The sequence below is a fragment of the Tenrec ecaudatus genome, chromosome 12 (genome assembly GCF_050624435.1).
Source record: "Tenrec ecaudatus isolate mTenEca1 chromosome 12, mTenEca1.hap1, whole genome shotgun sequence".
Lineage (NCBI taxonomy): Eukaryota > Metazoa > Chordata > Mammalia > Afrosoricida > Tenrecidae > Tenrec > Tenrec ecaudatus.
This window is the reverse complement of record NC_134541.1, coordinates 2,339,681-2,358,037: the sequence shown is the minus strand read 5'-3', so window position 1 is coordinate 2,358,037 and position 18,357 is coordinate 2,339,681.

The following is an 18,357-nucleotide window of genomic DNA, read 5'->3' as shown; positions in this document are numbered from 1 at the left end:
GAGGTGGCAGTGAGTCTGGTGTTCTGAGTCTGAGACACATCTAGAAGATGCGGCCTCCAGGAGGCCCTCGGGAGGACAGCCTCGAGCACATTCAGAGCAGGCCTGTCTTCCTGTGGGTCCGCTCTGCTCAGAGCCGTCAGCATGCTCTGAAGACACTCGTGCTAGGGTGCCTTCCATGAGCGACCGCTGTCCTGAACTACGCCAGGTAACGGGGAATTCTCTCAAAGGACAGCTGGCACCCCTGGGTGGTTCCACAGTGAACGTACTTGAGACTACTCATCAGAAGGTTGGTGATTCAGGTTTATGCATGGGTGCCCTAGGCCCATGGCTCTCATGTAAATTCTCACTCATAGACACTCTCTCATAGGTTCCCTGGGCTGTGACTCTACCAGAGCAGACAGTCTCATTGTCCCTCAGAGTGCCTGGTGGGTTTGAACCACCCATCTTGAGATCTTGAGGTGGATAGCAGCCCTACGTTTAGCCGCAGCGCCACCAGGGACACTGTGGCCTCCACAGCCCCACGGAACGCACATCTTCTCTCGATGCCGGGGCTGCTATGAGCTGGAATCCACGGGGAGCCCACTAACAAGGATGTGACTTATACCCAATAAGGAGGTTCTCTGCTCCCACAAAAGGTGACCGTCTCGGAACACCCACGGGCATGGCCACTTTCTCTGACAGGGTCACTGGGTATCGAAATCAGCCCGATGGCTGTGAGCTTTGGACCATCAGTATGAAGTAGGCATGCTAGGGTTACAAGTTGGGAAGTTAACTGCAGGTCAGCAGTTCAAAACCACCAGCTGCTCTGAGGGACCAAGAAGAGGCTTCCTACTTCCTCAAAGAGTTACAGTCTCAGAAACCCACAGGGGCCGTTCTACCCTGTCCCATGTGACAGATTTGATCAATGGCAGGCAGTGAGTTTGGAGAGATTGTAGGCCAAGTCCCCATTGTTGACCAGCAAACACACCACAGTGCCTCCCTAAGGAGGGCCCTGCAGCCAGACTTCTTCAAGGACAGAGGAGAGGAGAGGGGAGAGGCTTCCCTCACAGGGTGCCGCCCACCATCTCAGAAGAGCCCGCTGCTGTGAGCTCCTGGAGAGAAAGAGCGTGTCAAACCGGTTCATCAGTTTGTACGAAGTCAGCGTCCCTCTTCAGAGCTTGTCCCTCTGGTCAGCTGCCCGGGAGAAGCCAACCCTGGGCTCTGCAGGAGACCCTCTCTCATAGGTCTGGGGCCTGCTGCGCAGGGCCTGCTCAGGCAGGCATCCCTCTGGGCTTTCCTCTAGGTCAGCCTTCCATCCTGACCTCACCCCCAACTCTCCCTACCCACCAGCTCCCCCTTCCCCATGGTTGCAGTCTCTAGCTCAAAGGCCAGGCAGCCCGTGTCAATCAAGTCCGCATACAGATCCCTTGCTGGTGAGAGCAGCTTTGCTCACAAGCAACCAAAGAGAGTCTGAGAGCTTGAGGGAGTCCCTTTGTTTGCCTGACCCCTCACATTCCCTCCTACCTTCCTGCATAGACACACAGGCCTTCTGTGTACACACACACACACACACACACACACACACACACACACACACACACCTCAGCTAAACAAGCAACTGTAATGCTTACTTGTCTGGGCAAACCTGAGAGCCGTGTGGGGAAGCCTCTTGTCAATAATGCTCCCAGTCAGATCAGCCTTCACTCTCTTGTTTCTCACTGTGACGGGTGCCCTAAGCGGGACCTCCTTTATTCACTCAACAGCATGGAATCACAGATCAAGGGGCTTTGTCTCCATCCCAGGAGACCCTTATCAGTGTTCAGAGATGAGGGGGGTGGCCTGTCATCACTGGGGGAAAGGGTCTGCAAGTGGTGTCCAATGGAGGAATGAGGCAAAACATTCCCTCCCCCTCACCCCCTGCTCTTCTCAGAGAATGACCTGCCCCCAGTGTCAACAGTACCGAGTCCCTAGGTAGAAATGGCATAAAGGTACAATAACAACAGCTAGCTGGTAGCAGGGACTCGAGCCCAGAATCTGACTGCCTCCACCCCAGGCTGTCTACTCCCATAAAGAGATAGTCTCAGCCACCCAAAGAGGCAGTTCTACCTCATCCTGTAGGGTCACTATGTGACCGAAATGACTCTTCAGCAGTGAGCTTCGAGTTTGGGGTTGAGACATTACTTTGGGGAAGGAGGCACACGCTCCCACTCGCAGGTGGATACACCTGCCTTTTGTAAGTCTGGTCTTCTTGAGGACAATGGTGATGCAAAGGTGTGGCAGTTACACAATCCCCTGTCAACTTGTGAAGGGGCGGAGTCTAGCTTGTCAATCAGGTAGGTCATAGCTAATGAGGCCTCTGTGTGGGCATGGCCTTCTCCTGAGGATTCTGGGAACTCCTGTCTTCCTTCTGGGAGGCGGGACACACTCTTTCTCTCTGAAACATTGCTGTTGACAAGCCCCATGCTACATTGATGGACCAATAGCCCTGAAGATGCTTCCACCGCCACTGGGTCCACAAGACTTTCCACCCACTGGCCTGTGATCTTCCTGCACTTGGTGTCATTGCACGTGTTGTATGAATCTGAAGAGGAGTGTATAGACTGGTACCAGACATATGGGCTCATATCGGACTTATGGACTTGATCTGGACTGGGCTGGGGTTTTCCTTCATATACAATTACTCTTTATATAAAGCTCTTTCTTATACACACATGACTGTCTATGAATGTGTTTCTCTAGTCAAGACTAACATAGAAGGTAATGGAAATGATGCCTTTTAATTAAAAGGGCAGCTAGTCACTTCCTAAGGAGCCCTGGTGGTGCACTGGGTTCCGAGTGGCTGCTAACTAAAAGGTAAGCAGTTCAATACCCTCCATCTCTCCACCAGAACAAGATGAGACTTTCTACTCCTGGAAAGAGTTAGTCTTAACAACCCACAGAGACAGCTCTCCTCTGTTCTATTAGTTGGCGTCCACTCAATGACAGTGAGAGTCACCTCTTACAGTCTCCCTGTGGGCTCACCCTCTGAGAGCAGCCATGAGGACAAAGGGCAGTCCCACCCATTATGGTGTTGAGTTCCAGGCAAGGGGCATGATCTGATCATTTGTGTAGCAATTGCCACCTACTATCGAGTTATTGCATCGGAAAGGCACTCGCTACTAATAATTCTCCATTTGTGACATCACTTGCCTCCCCTGAGAAACGCAAGGGTTTCAATTACTGGAGGACAACCAGCCCTTGCTGGGTGGGTGGGGCGGAGGGGGCGCCATGAACTTGGAGAGGCGGGGCCAGCCTGTCCAAGTGTGAAGGGGCTGGCTAGAGTGGGACAGCATCAGGATGGCATTCGGATGAGAGAAAGAGATCCATCACTGTAAGAAGCCCGTGTCTTCTTTGGCTGTGGAAGTATTAAATATAATTTACCACGGAATGCACAAGCTATATTTAGCTGGCTTGTGGAAAGGGCTGAAGAAGGATATGTTTAAATAAAGGTTTGGACAGCTTGTCGTATGCAAACCCATCGCACTCCCTGTACACAACATTTATACAAGATTCAAGCACACACGCGCGTGCACGCGCACGCACACATACACACAGCCCATCTGATGGTTGCCTTCCATGGCGGTTTCTACGCCGAGTTCTCCAGCAGAGACACTGACTGCTGCCGTTACCATTAACATGGATTTTAATGGGTGATATTTGTCTGTTCTGCTCAGTCGTTGCTGCGTGTGTGACGCTGCCATTTACAACAACAAGTGTAATAGCATCTTTGAGCTTTTTAATTAAAAATTAATTAGGAGATTTAAGAACAAACTCATTGGGGGGTTACTGTACAATAACATGTTTACAAAATTAGGTCTGGGCTCTTTGTTCCAGCTAAGTGTTTCAATCAATTCTGTGTCTATTAAATGTAATTACGTATGATGCTGCCTCAAAAATTATAATGTAACATTTTAAAAAGCAGCTGGGAGAAGTCTATCATTTTAAGTTTGAAATAAGGTAATGATTAAGATGCAAATAAAGACGACTGTGCCTGGGGGGCTGGGGGGCTGGGGGCCGGGGGCAGCGGGGACTCAGCCAAGGACACCTCCACCCGAGTCGGGTGACTGTGCCTCGTCACTGCACCTTGTCCTGGAGGTGGGGTTATGCCGTGGGGCATGCCCAGGGAAGGGGGATTGCCAGGGACAGAGCTGCGTAATAACTCAGGGAAATGGTGTTCTCGTACATTTCCTTGACCCCATTGGAGCATTTATTGCCTTTTTGCTGAGCGGTCTTAGTGATTCCATGGCGATTTGGATGTGCGTCCTTTGTAGGTGTGTGTGTTCAGACGCCCTTCGTCTCCGTGGAAATGGTGCTGTTGGAGACCCGGGCAACAGGCTCCACTACGCCTCCTGAGAACATGCACATTCCCACGTGGACCCACCAGAGCACCGGCCAGCTGGCCAGGCCCTGCATGTTCGGCGCGATGCCCACGATGGCAGCTTCCTGGGCTGTCTGGTTTCCATGCGTCCACACCCCAGGGTCCTGCCTCTGGAAGCCAGCTGTACCCCATGGACTCACCCAGCCCATGCCTGCCGGTGTTCTGTGGGGAGCAGCTTCAGTTGGGCTGGGATTCTGATTGTCACCAGACTCAAATTCCATGGGACTTCCTGTCATCCTCAGACGTGGCGACAGTCATGGACTTCGAGTCTGTCAAAGGCTTCTAGTTGTATGTGACACTCACTTTATTTGGAATAACTGGGTTCTGATTGGGCAGGGGTGTCATATCTGTCTGAAACAACCTCGCTCAATTCTACTTTGGGAGAAGCGTCTACCAAGGGTGTTCTAAAATTAATATCAAATAGTGTAAATCCATCCATGTCCATTGAACTATGGATTTTAAAGCATTGAGGAAAATCTAGCCTAGACTCAGCAATTACTCCATGGAACGTGACTCCCTATTTCTTGGTGTCACGTATTGCTGTATACAGGCTTCTCAAGAACCACATTAAAGATTAGTCCAGCAGAGAGTTAGGCTGGACGTATAGCGGATGGCCGTCTGCAGTAAGACTCAGGAAGAGGAGGAGAAATTGGTGTGGCTGGTTCAGGGTCTCCACCTACAATGGCTTCTTTGGCCATGAAACTGGAAGAATGGAATGATGCTGGGCTACCACGGCTGAACATGTTCCCCAGAGATTCTGCAGAGGAATCCTGATCAAAAGGGGGAGAAAACAGAACAGAATTCTATATTTTCATGGAATTGAGACTTTCTGGAGCCATGGAAATTGAATGAACCCCTCAAATTATTGCTGTGGATAACCTATAGATCTTAAGTCAGACATATCCTCTGGAATCTACTTTAACTAAAGGGTAACATACTTGACTAAACTCCTTTGCCTTGGACATAGTGTTCTCTTGAAGATCTACCTAAAGGGTATCCAGTTGAGAACAGCAACTCAGAAAATCTGAGAAGACACTTAGGGTGGACTGAGTCGTGTGTGTGTGTGTGTGTGTGTGTGTGATCAATTATGGGGAAAAAGGGGAGGAGATGGTGTCACAGTTTGAGGAATGTGATCAACTCACTGAATTGTGTGTCTAGAAATTGTTGGATTGGTAAACGTATTTCTATGTATACATTCTTTCTTTTTAAAAAATTTTATTGGAGGGCTCATACAGTTCTTATCACAATCCAGCCATCCATCCATTATTCCAAGAACTTTTGTACATTTGTTGCCATCACCACTCTCAAAACATTTGCTTTCTACTTGAGCCCTTAATATCAGCTCCTCATTTCCCCCCTCCCTCCCTGCTCCCCCTCCTTCAAGAACCCTTGATAATTTATAAATTATTATTTTGTCATATCTTAAACTGTCCAACATCTCCCTTCACCCAATTCTCTCTTGTCCATCCCCCAGAGAGGAAGTTATATGTACCTCCTTGTAATCAGTTCCCCCTTTCCACCCCACCTTCTCTCCACCGTCCAGGTATCCCCACTCTCACCACTGGTCCTGAAGGAGTTATCTGTCCCAGATTCCTTGTGTTTTCAGTTCCTATCTGTCCCAATGTACATCCTCTGGTCTAGCCAGATTTGTAAGGTAGAATTGGGATCATGATATTAGTGGGGAGGAAGCATTTAAGAACTAGAGGAAAGTTGTATGTTTCATTGTTGCTTCCCTGCACCCTCACTGGTTCATCTCCTCCCCACGACCCTTCTGTAAGGGGGTGTTGGGTTTCCACTCTGCACTCACCCTCATTTACAATGATATGATGTTTTGTTCTTTGATGCCTGCTACCTGATCCCTTTGACATCTCATGGTCACACAGGCTAGTGTGCTTCTTCCATGTGGGCTTTGGTGCTTCTGAGTTAGATGGCTTCTTATTTACCTGCAAGCCTTTAAGACCCCAGATGCTATATATTTTGATAGCTGGGCATCATCAGCTTTCTTCACCACTTTTGCTTATGCACACATTTGTCTTCAGTGATCGTGTTGGGAAGGTGTGCATCATGGAATGCCAGTTTAATAGAACAAAGTTTTCTTGCATTGAGTAAGTACTTGAGGGGAGGTCCAATGTCCATCTGCTGCTTTAATACTAAACCTATAAATGTATGCACATAGATCTATTACCCCACCATCCTATATAAATATACTTACATATGTACATGCCCATATTTAGACCTCTATAAATACCCATTGTCTCCTAGTTCTTTCCTCTATTTCCTTTTACTTTCCTCCTGTCCCACTATCATGCTCAGCCTTCATTTGGGTTTCAGTAATTTCTCTTGGTTACATTTCCCTTGCTGAATCCTTACGAGGCCCCTCACACCCTCCTTGCCACTAATTTTGGATCATTTGTTGTTCCCTTATCCCTGGGTTGGTTAACACCATCTTCTTACCCCTGCCTTCCTCCTCCTTTCCCATGTCCCCAGAACCATCGGTCCGGTTGTTTTCTCCTCCAGGCTGTTCATCCAGCCTATCTTATCTAGATAGACCTGCAGAGATAATAATATGCCACCCCCAAAAGGCATAGCAAGACAAAGGGACAAAAGAGAACACAATGATGACAACAAAAAAGAAAACCAGTGACCCATAAAAGAATAAATTAATTAAGTAAAATAAAATTTTTGTAAAAGAAAGAAAACCCTGTAAATAGATCAAAGTCTGTTTTTTGACATAGAGGTGTGTCCTCCAGTCAAGTCTGATGGGGTGTCATGCTCTGGCCCCGGAGTCTATCCTTTGCACTCCCTCGGGAGCTCCCTGATCTGCTCCCCCCTGCCCCCCGCCTCTGCCCATTGCTCTGCTGCACACCTTAGTGTTTTGCCTAGGTATCGCGGGGTCAATCGAGGCCACTCCCGACATTGAGTCTCCAATGTTGTCCCCCGTAAGGCCATGGGTCAGCGAGGGACGTCGTGTCTCACAGTGGGATCAGCCATATGGTCCACTCTGTGCATTGGCTGTTTGGAGCAGGGATATCGCCCGCCAGGTTTGGCGGGTCAGGATGGCTTCACTCTCTCTCCCTCCCCCTCATTTGCTCTGGTGTACTCTGATCAGACACGTCCCTCTCTATGTATACTTTCAATAACAACAAAACAAAACAAGAAAAACAAACTGTTCTCAAGTCATCTAAATGAGTTCTTGGATTTAGGGAACAAATGTAAATGGAGCTGAAGAAGTGTTTGCTCTGGTGTGCCAGCGCTGCTACAGACACCTCAAGGGAGGGCATGGGAACACACAGCTCTCCTCTCCGTGTTTAGGAGGCGGGGAGTCTAAGTTCAAGGTGCTGGCTCTAGGGGAAGGGGAGGTTTTCTCTCTCTGTGTCAGCTCTGGAGGAAGGTCTTAATCTCCCAATAGCATCTGTGTGTCTGTCATTCTTTGGATATTTCCATGTGTCTTGGCATGAGTTTTGCTTGGGTCTAGCAGGTTCTCAGCACAGGGACATGAGTTCTGCTCTGAGCTGGTGTGGTCCTTTCATCTCTCTTGAAAAATAAGAGGTGTGACTTGAACTAGGGGGTGATGAAGAGATCACGACGATCAAAGCTTCATTAACGGAGTGTGATCACATAACTGCGGGAATCAGGATGGAGCCAAGTGGACACGTTTTGTTTGCTTGCTTGTTTGGGCAGGGGAAGCACAATTCAACACTTGACAGGACTTGATTGTAAGCAACTCAGATGAAAACACAAATGATGCGCTCTAGGAAATACTGTCAGTGATTCGTAAGGTGGCCCCGGTGATGAGGACGGCATGGGTGTCAAGGCCACACTGAAGAGTCTGGGTAGAGCCCTCTCCTCAAATAGGAGATGCAGAAGTCATGCTTCCAAGTTAGTATTTACTATCATCCACGATTCAACTGCCAGCATGTGGCTCTGTCCGTCAACTGAGACACCCTGGTTGACATTGACACCGTGATCCATATGTTGGGCTGCCACAGGTGGGGTCAACAAAGTCATCAGCTGGTCCACAGGAAAAACAGAAGAGGCTTCCTACACCCGCATAGATGATAAGACTGGGAACCCCAGAAAGGCAGCTCTACCCTGTCCTATAGTGTTGTCATGAGTCGGAAAAAACATCTTGGCAATGCCTTTGGAGTTCAGTGTTTTAACAGATGCTTGCCTGTTCTTCATGCTCCAGAAGATGTGTACATTTCTGTTGGCCAACATACACGTCGGGAGAATTTCTCACTGGGCAAAAAACGAAGTAATCTCTATTTATATGCCTGGGTGTGTTTATTCAGCTTTCAAAACGTGGAAACCACATCAATGATGGGGAATTATTGGTGGAGGGGGAAGGAGCTGACCCCTGCTGAACTGGAAAAAAGGCCATGAGGAGAGTTGCATAACTGGAAGAATGCATTGAATTCATTGTATTGTTGATGCAGAAATTGTTGAATTGGCGCATGTTTTGCTGCGGACATGTTCAACAGTGATCACACACCAGCCAAGAGGAAAGCCAGCATTCCCTCAGGCGGTGCACTTGAGTGTGGATTGGGTTAAGAGTTTGACTGCTGACAGGAAGGGTGTTGGCTCAAACCTACCAGCTCCTCTGTGAGAGAGAAGAGGCTGTCTTTCCCCTTGCAGACTGACAACCTCAGAACCCCCAAGGAGAGGTCTAAGAGTCAGAATCTACTCAGTGGTATTGGGGTGGTGAGGAAATATATAATAAATCTGGGTGGGAAACAATTTCCACAAAGTCCCCCCTTTTGACCAGCCTGTGCTTTGCATGACAAGGTGAAGCACAAAGTCCGAGTAGGTGTGAGCGTATAGTTGAAGAGGTTACAGAGTGGTAGCTCTCAGCTTTGAGTGCAAGTTGGGACTGCCTGGAAAGTGTATTTGAAATGAAGTACCCCGTGGCTGTGCCCAGAAACCTGCATTGTGGACAGGCCTGTCAGGAGGTCTGGTGGAGGTCCTCTGAAGAGCCACAAAGACAGCCTGTGCCCCTGTGCTGTCGATGGGGGACGACTGTGCAGGTGTTTGTAATGTTAGTCCGTATGTCTTCATGGATTTAGAATCCATGTTCTTCTTCTTCTTATGATTGTTTAATCAAGATGTTATGAATTGAGGCATGCCCCACCTCCCCACCCCCACCACCAAATAGGTTGAAGTTCTTGTCCTGTTGCCCGGGGGCATGACGTCACATTTGGAAATGGAATCTTAGAGGGTGTTGTCGGTGAGGTGAGCATGAAGTCCTACTGCAGTAGCCTCTGTACTCGTCCAGCCCGAGGGCTGTCTTCATCAGACAGAAAACAAGGCACCAAGACAGAAAGCATGACTCAGCCTGAGGTGGTCAAGGGACACCTGGAGTTACCTGGAATCAGGAGGAGGCGTGGATTAGGGCTTCCCTCAGAACCTTAGATGGAATCACCGATGCAGGCACCCTGATCTTGGACTCCCCACAGCCAGCTCTGTGGTGAGGTTCAGGTTTTAAATTCTTCAAAGACCCCCTTTCCTGTTCTTGAGTCTGACAGCCCCAGCACAGGAAGGCACAGGGCAAAGGCGATGTGATGTTACCAAGCTGTGGCAGGAAATTCCACAGCTGAGACCGGGAGAGAAGCTGGGGGAATTCTGAGACCAAAGAAGGGCACCTGGATGTAAGTGCACGCCAGAATAGACTCTTTATCGCGGAATAACTAAGGCAGATGGAGGAAAGGATGAAGTCAAAGAGCTGAACAGAAAATTTCCAAGGGCAGCTTGGAAAGCAAAGTAAAATATTATTTAAAATGTGCAAAGTTTAGAGTTAGCAAACCAAGAAAGGAAGTATCGAAAGAAGCTGGGAAGAATACACAAAAACCAAGTTGTGATCCCCATATTTCCGGAGGTAGCAGATGAACAAGAACCAACGGCACCTAAGGAAGAAACCCAAGCTGCTCTGAAAGCGTTAGCCACAAACACGGCTCCAGGCAGGAGTGGAATAGCAATCGAAAGGTTTCAACAAGCGGATGAAGCCCTGGACGCTCTTACTCTTCCACTAGGAAATTTGGAAATCAGCCACTTGGGCAACTGACTGAAAGAGACCCATCTTTGTGCCCATTCTAAAGAAAGGTGACAGACTACAGAGCAGGATGCTCAAACTACAGAACAGGATCACTGATGTTGCATGCAAGTAACATTTTGCTGAGGACTATCCAACAACAGTTTCAGCGGGGCACCAGCAGGGAGCTGCCAGAGGTTCAGGCCTGATTCAGAGGAGGCCATGGAACAAGGAATATCATTGCTGATGTCAGATGGATCTTGGCTCCAAGCAGAGGATACCAGAAAGATGTTTACTTGTGTTGCATTGGCTATATAGAGGCATTTAGTTTTATGGATCATAACAAACTGGGGATAACCCTGAGATAAATGGGGATTCGAGAATCTTTAATTGGGGTCCCATGGAACTTGGGCGTGGTTCACGACACAGTTGTGTGAACAGAACAAGGGAATGTTGTGTGGTTTAAAATCAGGAAAAGTGTGGGTCAGGGTTATATCTGCTCACCATACGTATTTGATCTGTGTATTGAGCAGCTCATCAGAGAGGCTGGATTATATGAAGAAGAATGTGGAGTCATGTTTGGAGGAAGGCTTATTATAACCTGAGCAGATGCAGATGACACAGCCTTGCTTGTTGAAAGTGAGGAGGACTTGAAGCCCTTGCTGATGAAGATCAAGGATTTCAGCCTTCAGTGTGGACTATAACTCAATGCAAAGAAGACCTCAAATCTCAAAACTGGACTAATAGTCCATGATAAATGGAGAAAAGTTTGAAGCCATCAAGAATTGTGTCCTGCTTAAATGCACAATCAATACTTATGTAAGCAGCAGACAAGAAATCAAGACGTGTTGCATTAGGTAACTCTGCTGATCAAGACCTCTTTAGTGTATTGAAAATGAAGGATACTACTTGGAGGACTGAGGTGTGCCTGGTCCAAGGGATAGTACATTGACTTGCCTCACATACACAAATGCTTCCTCCCCGCCCCCACCCCCACTATCATGACCTTGCAAGTCTGGCTAGAGCACAGGATGTACACTGGTACAGATAGGAACTGGAAACACAGGGAATCCAGGGCAGATGATCCCTTCAGGACCAGTGGTGTGAGTGGTGATACTGGGAGGGTAGAGGGAAGGTGGGCTGGATAGGAGGAACCGACTACAAGGATCTACATGGTACCTCCTCCCTGGGGGACGGACAACAGAAAATTGGGTGAAGGGAGACATCGGACAGGGCAAGATATGACAAAATAATAATTTATGAATTATCAAGGGTTCATGAGGGAGGGGGGAGCAGGGAGGGAGGGGAAAAATGAGGACCCGATGCCAGGGGCATAAGAAGAAAGCAAATGTTTTGAGAATGATGAGGGAAATGAATGTACAAATGTGCTTTACACAATGGATGTACGCATGGATTGTGGTAAGAGTTGTGTGAGGCCCTAATAAAATGATTAAAAAAGAATAAAGAAAGTTGGATGAGGAAGACCGAAGAAGCATCGATGCATTTGACCTGCGGGGCTGGAGAAGAATATCGGAAGTACCAGGAACAGCCCGAAGGACACACCTATCTGACTTGGATGACCACAGCCAGAGTGCTCCATAGAGGCAAATATGGCAGGACTTTAGCTCATGCACTTTGGACATGTTGTCAGGAACGACCAGTCCCTGGACTAGGGCATCGTGCTTGGTAAAGTGGAGGGACAATGAAGGCGAGGAAGGTCCTCGGTAAGATGGATTGACTCAGTGGCTGCAACAATGGGCTCAGACACAGGAAACGATTGTGGGGATGGTGTGATATTTCATTCTGGTGTGCGTACGGTTGCTGTGAGTCAGAACCTACACTTAGTAACAATGACAGCATCAGTCAAAATCGACTCTATGGCGACCTGTACATAACCCACTGCCAGTGAGTCGTTGTTGATGTGTATTGACCCCTCCAAGTTTTCTGAGACTGTAACTGTCTGGGTAGAAAGCCCAGTCTTCCTCCCAAGACACTGCTGGTGGTTTTGAACTGCCAACCATGGAGCTCTCAGGCCAACTTGTAACCACTACACCACCAGGGCTCTTAAAAAAATAAAAATGGGGCACACCCTTTGTCAAATGTCATGCTGTGGTGGTCTGTGTGTTACTGTAACCCTAGAAGCTATGGTACCAGTACTTTAAGCACCGGCAGGCTCACCCATGGTGGACATGTGGGTTTGCCAAAACTACACAACAGGAGGCCCCAGGTTAAGGTGGCCAATTGCATTGAGCTTCCGGGAGCACCAGTGCACAAGCCTGTCAGAGACTACCCTCCGGAAGGTAACCTGCCCTGGCCCGGCCACTTTCACTGCTTCTAGGGCTTTGGACACCTGGGGCTGACCCCAGGATGGAGCTGGTGAGCCCGAGCCCCGACGGAGCTCTGCCGACACCATTTCTCAGCAGCATCTCTGTGTAGCGTCCCTAGAATTCTGTAGACGCACGCGTGGATGGGGACCCATCTGGCTCTCCCACTGCAGCAGATGGAGTCTGCCTGGAAAATTCCTTGGTGCTGAGCTGAGCCCACGCTAGTAAATCACAGGAGCCAGAAGAATCCGGGACGGGAGAACTGGCGGCTGTGTGCAGAGGGTGGAGGCTGACCTCAGGATGGAGGGGAGGAAGCTGTGTCTGGGTCTGTCCTTAAGCTCAGAGGATGTGGTAGGTTGGCAGAGGTGCACTGGGTCCTGTCAGTGGCTTGGAAGCCTGCTCTACCCTATGCCAGGCATGGGTGGGTGGTCTTCACCAGACACAGTGACAGACACCAGGGCCCCACGCTGGGCTGTGTGAGAAACCCACGGGGACTTCCAGAAGAGCTGCCTAGACATAGGGTGCGTGTCATCCAGGGTCACTTGCCATCCAGGACCCTGTCCTGAAGGATGCAATATCATGGTGGGAACTGGTCCAGGGTAAGTGACGGCGTTGCCAGGGCGACATCGCAGGGCAGAATGGAGACGGATGCGCTAAAAGGCTGTGTGTGTGAAGGAGACCACTATGTTCCTTCATGGGGAGGAAACCTGGGCGCGGTGCCGCTGAGCCTGGACTCTGCCCTCCCACCCTGCTGGAGGTCAGGGTGATGCTGACCACTGTCCAGCCTGACCACCGGGCTGCTGTTCAGTGTGGTGGGGGATAGACAGGCAGGAGGGGAGGTCAGAAGGAGAGAGGAAGGAGAAGAGGGAGGGGTGTGATGGAGAGAGGGAGATGAGGGAGGGAGGGGAAGAGATGGGATGGAGACAGGTGGAGAGGAGAGAGGGGAGCAATAACCTTGTACTTAGAATGGGAGAATGGGGACGGGTCATAAGGGAGGGAGGGAGAGGACAGGAAGGGAGAAGGGAAGCAGAGAGATGAAGGACTGGTTATCGGTCCCTGGAAAGGGCCTCTGGCCATGATTGGCCTCTCTCTGAGTCCCCAGGTGGTGGCCCCTGGGGCCCGGGTGACACCCTCCTGCTCGCCTGCATGCGTTTCTCGGGCCCCAGCATCGCAGGGGTGTCCTTCCTGCCACTTAGTTGCCTGGATCCAGGGTGGGGCCTCACCCACAGCCACAGTCCTGAGGCCAATTCTGGAAAAAGCTGTGGCTCCCTGGAAGGGAAAGCGCTTCATTTTATGCGAATGACAGACCTGAGCTTTTGTCCCAATCATTTTATTGGGGGCTCTTATAGCTCTTATCACAATCCATATATACATCCATCGTGTCAAGCACAGACCTGATCATTTTAATAAAAGCATGCCATAATTAAACCAGGTTCGGCCTACAGGCTTCTAAAATGAGAAGAGAGGCGATTCCAGGTTTGAAGGAGGGGGTGGGGTGGGGTGGGGGGCGATAAACCCCCTGCTCGGCGGCCGTGTTCATGAAGTTTACATCATTTTCCCATCCCGTTTCAGCTGGCAGCTTCCTGATGGGCCGCGGGCATTTCTGGTGGCAGCAGCGGCCTCTGAGAGTCAGGCGGGGGCTCCCACATTTCCTCAGCAGACCCAGGCCAGCGATTAGACTGCCGTTAAGGAGAGAGTCCTTGTTGGACACCCCTGCTAATGGCAGTGGTGATGGTGGTCGGCCAGCTCATTCCCTGGCTCCCCACTATGCCAAACCCTATTTTCCTAATATAAATACCCTTTTCATTGCGATAAGCACATAAGTAAGAAAATACTTAGCATTTCAACAGCCATCAGGTGCAGGGCTCGGTGGCATTCATTATGTTGGTCATGCTGATCAGTCTGTGCCAAGGGCCCTTCTCAAAGACTTCTGTAATGGAGCTGGTCCCCCCAGCCCCCACCCTAGTCTCCTGCTACCTTTCCCCCTCCCTTCCTACTGGCCTGGTTGCTGCGGACACACTCCGATTTCTATGTCCTGATCATGGGAGGAAGACTTGGTGGTCAGCTTCCTTAGTCAGCGCCAGCCAGAGTTGGTTCTGACTCAACGTGGCCCTTCCTATGACACCAGAATGCAATGCTGCCCGGGCCAGTGCCATCCTCAGGGGCAGTCCTATGGCACAGTCCTCTCTGTCCTCTGGGGTCGCCGTGAGTGGACTTGCTGGCTGCGAGTATGCCCTCCCCTGTCATTGGATCCGAGCTCACAGTCCCCTTGCTCTGCCCACGGCTGCCTGGGCTCCTAAGGCAGGGCTCTCGGCTCACCCATCGGTGCTGCAGGGCAGGTGCTGGGTGGCTCATCACCAGGCGACTGGCAGTTCAAGCCCAAGAGGGAAGCCGTGCCCTGAGCAGGCCGCGCAGAGCCAGACACCATCAGCAGGCATGCTCACCTTACAAGGGGACTTCCTTCCGGAGCCCAGGGTGTGGATGTGGAGGCTTGGCCCCAAGACCCTGAGACCCGCGATGAACTCAATCGCTCCCTCCTTCTGGCTGTTCTAAGATGCATAGCCTGAGATGTACAGATTTCCCCCCCACTTTTACATTGGAAACTAGGAGAGGGGTTTCATTCAGAATCATCACCTTGGTATTCAATGGTTTTGACTAGTTATCAATGCCCCCCCCCTATTAACCCTCCCCCCTTCCTGATTCCTCTTCCCGTCTAGCCCACTTCTCTCGTGCATAGCCCCCAAGGCAAGCCTGGCCCCTGTCTTCTCTGTTGCTTCCCCTCCCCCCTTCCCTTCCTGCCCTCCCTCCCTTGGCAGCCACCAAAGTCTGTTCCCTTTTTCCTGAATGCCTGTCTCTTGGCTTTTAAATGCATTTCTTCAAAGCACAGGTATTGACTGAGCTTGATCCCAAGTTTATGAAGAAAAAGAGAGGCTCGAAGATGGTACCAGGGTGAGAGGAGGGAAGGAGGGAGGGTGGTGAGGGAAGTCCGGACCCTTCACCCCTCAGTTCTCTTTGATGCAAAGTGAGCAGTGAGCCGGACCCCCTATCAGAGACCCACCTGTCCCCGGCAGCCTGCCTCATTCTTCCTCAGGGTAAAACTTGAAATGGGCAACACCAGGGGCCCATTCTGCAGACTCAGGGCCTGAGGCTCAGCAGGGAAGAGAGGGTTGGGGCTCCAAGCCCAGGTTTGTTCTTCCTCTGGTGAGACTGGGGGCCACTTTCCTGGGCAGTTCCTCCTATCCAGCCGCCATGCCGGGTGACACTCAGCAAATGCCCGCTGTCCCCAGCCCTGATGGCACAACAGTTCTTAGAAAGGGGCCCTGGAAAGAAGGCCCGACAACCTCCTCCATGAAGGTGTGCAGCGCTGGAGGAGTGGGGGCTGACAGGACAGCATGGGCAGTGGCAGCATCCCAGGGACAAGCCAGTTGGAAAGCCCAAGATTGTCCCCTGGAGAAAAGCTGCAGCTTTTCTCAAAATCGCAAGTCTGAGCGGACTCAAATGGAAGCATGCTGACTGGGTTTGGGGCGCCGTCTGATGGGCACCAGGTCAGAGATGCCTCTGACCTTCCTCGGTCCTGTTTGCAGCGGCTTCTTCCAGGCCATTCGCTGCCCCAGCTCTGACAAGAAAGTGCTTTTTGTCAGCTCTCCCTGGGAGACGCATGCTGCTGCACCAGAGTGCCCTGCCCGTGACCTAGACCAGATGGAGCCAGGGAGATGATAGGGGGCCACGATGAACTCAGGGTGCCCCTCTCCCTGGTGACCAGTATTTAGGGGTTCTGAAGCTTTCTGCTAGGGGTGGGGTGGCACGAAGCCCCTGGGTGATTTGTCAAAAGTTCCTGATGGCCGCCCTTCATGAATTAATTATGATGTGCTAAACAGGGTGTTACGACAGCCTGTGGTAAAGCGCTCCCCAGGGCCTTACGGGGCAGGCATGGCCAGTGTTCCTCTCACCTCTGCTATGTGTGTTGGCTTTGAGAGCGTGACAGTAACCAAGACCAAACACTCTAAGGGGTCAGTCAGCCACCAGCCTCCAGCTCCTGCCCTGGGCTGTGCAGTAGGCTTGGCTGCTCACCCTGCCTGCCGGGGAAGTCAGGTCTGTAAAGGCCTCCACCCTAGAGGTCAGAGTGGAGACCCAGGCCTCCTGCGGACAATCACACAGTTCAAAGTTCTGAGGCAGCCGTCTACCCAGCACTCTTGCCAGGACAGCATACCCTGCAGTAGTGGCTAGTCTTGCTTTACCTGGATCCAAAGAGGGAGGAGAGGGTCAGGCACAGGGGGAGAACTTGGGCTAATCACCTCGATGAGCAACTGGCTCCTTTCCCCTGAGACCAGAAGAACCAGGCAGTACCCAGCTACCAAGACTGAAGCTTTCGGTCAAAGATTACACAGAAGAATCCCGATTGGAAGAAGGAGAATGCAGAACGGAGTTTCAGATTCTTCATGGAATCCAGAGCTTCTGGAATGAAGGAGGCTGATGAAACCCTGGAATGACTGCCCAGAGGTCATCTTTGGTCTCCAGACAAACATGTCCCCTGGTGTTTGTCAAAGCAAACAGCTGTGAAGTTTACTTAGTGAGCAGGTCTGTCTTCAGCGTCCTGCTCTTTGGCAGCGTGATCTACTTGGGATTAAACTGCCCACAGCCCCTCAACAGGAAGATTCGCACAGGTGCGTTCATGCCGATGGTGAGGAACAATTGGGAAGGGGAAGGTGAACATGGTCACTGTCTCAGAATTGTTGGAATGGTCAGACTGGTGTGTGTTTCTCTGTGCATTACTTTCAGCAAAACAAACAAACAAACAAACAAGCAAACAGAAAACACCATACACTTTCCCTTTTCTGCTCTGAGTGGAGGTAAGTAGGAACATGGACATCTGGGGCCAAGGAGCTAGAGGCTGAACCCCATCAACGTCCACGCTGAAAAGCCACTGAAATGCAGCCCTCTCCTCAACACACCCTGCCCCTGCCACATCTGCCCTCCAGCACAGGTGCCCCTCTCAGGACTCTGGTCTCATGCTCACGTTGAGCAGAGAGAGATGAAGCTTTGGGCAAACCCACCTGTAGCTGTTTGGGACCAGGTCTTGTTTCTTAAAGGTGTGAAGCAGACCCTGTGGAAACAGGCTAGATGTGATAGTCTTCATTTCCCTTGGCTGCTCTCATGAGGTGTCCCAAGCTGGGCCTCACATGGCCTCATGGTTCTGGAGGAGGTAGGCGTCCAGAGTCAAGTTGTCAGCAGAAAGTGTCCATGGAGAACCTGTCCTTGTTCCTCCAGCTGCTGGTGGCTCAGGGTTCCTTGACTTGTGGCTGCATCACCCCAGTCCCTGGCTCTGCCTCCCCATAGCTGTCTTCGCTGTGGGCCTGTGTCATCTCCCCCTCTGTCTCTTCTAAGGATGCTTGTTCCTGGAGTCAGGTCCTCAGATCATCCAAGACGATGTCCTCATCTCCTGATGCAGAACTGATTTACAGCTGCAAAGATCTCTCCACAAATGAAGTCATGCTTACGAGTTCTGGGTCATGTTCATCTCCCACCCGCATGCTGAACTGTCTCTGGATGCGGTGCAAGGTCAAAGGGAACCGTAGCTGTTGTTCCTGTTAGTGTCTGTCCACGAGGCCCTG